Source organism: Magnolia sinica, chromosome 2 (genome assembly GCF_029962835.1).
Source record: "Magnolia sinica isolate HGM2019 chromosome 2, MsV1, whole genome shotgun sequence".
Lineage (NCBI taxonomy): Eukaryota > Viridiplantae > Streptophyta > Magnoliopsida > Magnoliales > Magnoliaceae > Magnolia > Magnolia sinica.
Genome location: NC_080574.1, coordinates 5,601,234 through 5,606,295, shown reverse-complemented (window position 1 = coordinate 5,606,295; position 5,062 = coordinate 5,601,234).

The following is a 5,062-nucleotide window of genomic DNA, read 5'->3' as shown; positions in this document are numbered from 1 at the left end:
CATCCATACCCTTTCAATGGGTGAATGAGCCTAAGGTAATTCTCCAATGAATCATTTTAGTTTCACCAAATCTCTACATTACAACCAGATCCATGCTCTATGGGCCATAGTAGGAAAAATCCCACCAATTGAATGTTCGTAACTACATGATCAATGGCTTAGTTTTGAACCGTCGACAAAAGTTATAAGTCATGATCAACACAAAGCCTACAAACTGAACGGTGGTGATCATTTGACTGATATGTGATATTTGGGTGTTGTCCCATCCAAGCAATGACATGGATGTGTAGAATGAGATGGTTAATACACTTGGTTTTGGTGTATAAACTATCCAAATGATCAATTGCGCAAGGATGAACATGATGAGGTCGATCACCATCTTCCTCAAGGATAACTACTTCAAATCCACAAAGCTTCTCTAAACTCCTCATAGAAACTTCGAAATGATATTCATGAAAATTCATAAATTGATTGATTGATGAAATAAACGAGTCTAGAATCCCTTTAAATAAGGATACCAAGCCTTGGAAAAAGTTTCAAAATTAAGCTACAACTAAAACTCCCTAAAATTCAGAACTTACTATAAATAGTAAATTTACTATTTATAGTAAGTGTCTTATGTAGCTTAACCATGTTATTCTTCTAATTTTTCTAAATACTTTTCATGTTGGACACAACTTCTAAAGCCCAACGAATGAAGAGTTACAATCAAACCAAAACTTACTAAAAATATTAAAAACGGAAATAAACATGGAATTCAACTGTCGATTTGATGGAATCTCACAAATTCAGCGTGGGCAACCCATCACAGCCGGGTTAGTGTGCTAAAGTAGCTTGTCCTAGTATGTCAAGTAACTCATTTCGGTTTGCGAGATATGCATGTTTTAAGGTTCAAACGGTCTTGATGACTTCTGCCTCCTATCGGGCCTTCTCTGTTACACCTTGGACATGAAAGTGACTGTGACCCACTCTACATTAGTCCCCTCCACTTCAAAAGAACTCATCCTCAAGTTCTTATCCTGTTTCGATTCATGATACTCGGTCAGGTGCGCCCCGTAACAATACTCGGATCAAAAGTTATAATCAATTTACGGTCCACCAACTTTTAGTCCAACCATGCTAGGAATGTATTGTGCCACGTCCTACATCAGACACCTCCACTTGGAAAAAACCTCATCCTCAAATTAGTCAATGGACTTTGCTTATGGTACTTAAATAATTTTTTGCGCCACTATTTATCAACATCTTCCTTATACTTTGCATTAGGCCATTGAGCTGAAATAATACATGTATTTACGCTCTCCTTGACTTGAATAGTATAGATCAGTTATTTACTAGTGCTTGTAAGATTTGACATTCTTTCGAACTCATCGATAGTAAGGGCAGTTGGGCAAGCTAGCTCTAGGGACAAGGCATATGTGATGTTGGATGTCTTCATGGGGAGCAATCCATCGGGTAAATCTTCTGGCCAGACTTCTTTAAATTCATTCAAGAATGTCCTTAAACTTGGAGGAATGTCTAAGGGCTTCGATTCCCCGCCCTTTACCACTACGGTGTACACCTCGCCGGTTTTCTTGGATTCCTCCACGAAACCTCGAATGGTCAAAAGGGAGCTCTCATCCACTTTAGAAGCTTAGAGGTGTTTCTCTGGTGTCATAGGGGTAGAGACTATCTTTTAACCGTCCTTAACGAAGACGTAAATATTATCTCGTCCTTGGTGGGTCGCATCATGATTTGACTGCCATGGTCGACCGAGTAATATATGACATGCTTTCATATCGAACACGTCACAAAGTATCTAATCCTTATAAGTTTTACCCAATTAAAAATGAAACAGTACATCTTTCAATTACATTGGTCTCGTTCACCCTTTTAATCAAGCCAATTGAGTAAGGGGAAGGATGTTTTGTCGTAGGTAGCTGCAACTTGTCCACCATCACTTTCGAAACGATGTTTTCGCAGCTACCATCACATCACAGATGTTGCCATTGACGGTGCACCGCGTGTGGAATATATTATGTCGCTATAGATGTAACTCCTTCCGTAGGGTATTTAGTAATCACCTTATGACTAAAAATTCGCCATGATCCTCGGACATCCATTCTTTGCCACCAGCTTCTTTCTCAGTGGTATACAATGGTTTGGTCATTATGTGGTACATGATGTACGCACTTAATGTGCTATGCTGATGACTAGCCTTTTTGCATGGGTGACGAGCCCAACTACCGACTGGATGAGCATCCCCAGGTTGATAATGCATTCACGCATCTACGTATATAATAAGACTACATTTTGTTTTGTGTGTTTGCCTTGTTGCTTTCATACTATACTTGTCTGAAGCGGCAATATGTAATCTTGAAGGGAATTCACACTAAGTTGGTCACTCATTCATCCAATGTTCAACCGTACAGAGGATGCAGGTGCAGGTAAGAGTGACTATGGCACGGATCTCGGGACTGTCGCAGCTGGAGCGGATGAGGAGTTGTACGAGGAGGAGCCGCATCAGGAAGTGGCGAAGTACTTCGGATTAAATCAGTAGATGTAAATGTTTAGTTGTTTATTTACATTTGAACTTAAGGTTTTGTATTTAGGTTCCCAGCTGAGTGGACCAGGATATTATTATATGGTTTGTGGCTTATTCTACACTTAATTTTACTATTGCACTTTAATTCTACTTGAATGCCACTTATTCGATCATTAACACCCAGGTTTTCAAGAAACGAGTTGTATATTGGGGTTCTAAAAATTGGGCCGTTACATAAGGGCTTAAGGGATAAGGGAGGATCTTCTTAGATGGATTGAAATGAGAAGGGAAGGAGCTATTTAGAGCCTCTGGAGTAGTTTTGTTTTTTTTTTTTTTTTTTTTTTTTTTTTGTGATTGCTGAGAACTCTAAGGTTGAAAATGGATTACATTGTTAGAATTTAAAATCGCCATATGGTACAACCTCGACGGTTGAATTGGGTAGTAAGATGGGTAATTTGGGCAAAGGGGGTGCACAACAGAGTCTTTTATGCTGCCCGCACGGTTGCCCCTCTTCCAAAAAAAAAAAACCCACTTGTCCATCTCCTTCCAAAGCAGGAGAGTTGCCACATGGTGTACAGCACACTACATAAAATCCCTTCTACTTTCGTAGGTAGGTTCATGTGGCAGTTTGTGGGCGATTTGGTCCCTCTAGGTTTGCTTTGCAATGGTCCTAAAGTATAATGGGCCTAGGCTTGGGACCATCTTTAGCTTGGTTTTAGACTAAAGTTGGGTCCAATTTTGGTCTAGTATTTGGGGTTGGATTAGTTGGGTTTGAACTGAGCTCACTAGATTGAGTTGATTAGGTCGAGTTATGCCCCATCAATTTGCCGGCCTTGAGTAAGGTGTCATAGAAGCCAAAAAGTGATTCAAATATGAGGTCATCCACATACTATATGAAGAAATGGTGATAAAACGCCCTACCATTTAAAACTTCCAAGGTTCACCTTAATGCTTTCGTGATGTTTATTTTCCATCCAACCAGCTGATAAAGTCACGTAAGCATGAACGGAAAAACAAATATCAATTTCATCCAAAACTTATGCGGCCCATTAAAGATCAATCACCACTGCCCTAAAATGATATGGAAAATTGGATGGACTGCTTGGACATAGAATATATACATCAAGGTGGGCTCCACGGCAAGGGCCGCACCGTCTTGGGTGAAGCCCAGGCTGCGCATAACGGACGCGGTTTGGCTAGTGACGCTGCTGTTAGCCAGTGGCTAGTGGTCGGTGCTATGTGGACCCTGCCATGATGTATGTGTTTTATCAACACTGTCCATCCATTTTTAAAGATAATTTTAAGGCTTAGAACACAAAAATGAGGTATATCTAAATCTCAGTTGGACCACACCAAGGGAAAACAGTATTGATTGAATGTCCACCATTAAAAACCTCATAGGGCTCACTGTAATTTTTGTTTGACATCTAACCTGTTGATTCGGTCACAAAGGCTTGGATGAAGGGAATATATATATATATATATATATATATATATATATATATATATATATATATATATATATATATATATATATATCATCTTTATCCAAAACTTTTGTGGCCCAAGAAGTTTTTGATGGTGGGAATTCAATCAGCACTGTGCGGTCCGATCAACCTAATTTTTGGGATCATGCCATAAAATGATATGTAAGACTGGGTGGATGGAATGGATGAAACATATACTCATGGTGGGGCCCACAGAGCACCTACCACTAGCCATTGGCTAGAGGCAGGGTTAGTAGCCAATCCGTTTTCTGCACATAACGCGGTCCCTACTTTCCGGAGAAAATTACCACTGTAGACTCCACCTTTTATCCAGCGTCTTTTATGAAGGATCCAAAATTTACCTTCTCAACTTAGACCTTGTATGTACGGACAGAGCACTTGAGGATGAAAACTCCCCTACTTATGCTACCTATGTCTACGGTTATATCCGTAGCTATAGGCCCATTGAAACAAAAAACCACTTTGAAAAGCCGGGGTATTTTCGTCCTCAAATGCTCTATGCATACGTGCAAGGTCTAAGTTGGAAAGGTTAATTTTGGATTCTTTATTAAAAACGCTGGATAAAAGGTGGGGTCTAAAATGGTATGTTTCTCACATGGGCAGATGCAGCCAGACATGATACGGTAGTGCCGGTAAAACCGGAATATGATAGAGCTATGTTAACCACAGTGCAAATGGCTGAGAGATATGGCTGAGAGATGTGAAGATCTAGACCATCCATATACAGAGATCTATCATTGATGGTCTATATGTAGAAAATCATAACTATTATATAGTCCTATCCATCACCTTTTCTTAATTTCACGTAAACGTCAACCATATTCAACCGTTGATTTAGAGGCCACTGATCAGATATTCAGGATCATTAAACACATATTTAGTTTAATGATTTTCCATCCACAGCATTGTAAAACATATGGACCGTGTACAATGACAAATCACCACACCACGTGTACTATTAAGAGATGAATGTAGCATACTTCGGTTCTACCGAGCTCCACCGTAGTAGGCATACGTGTCATCCATGCCG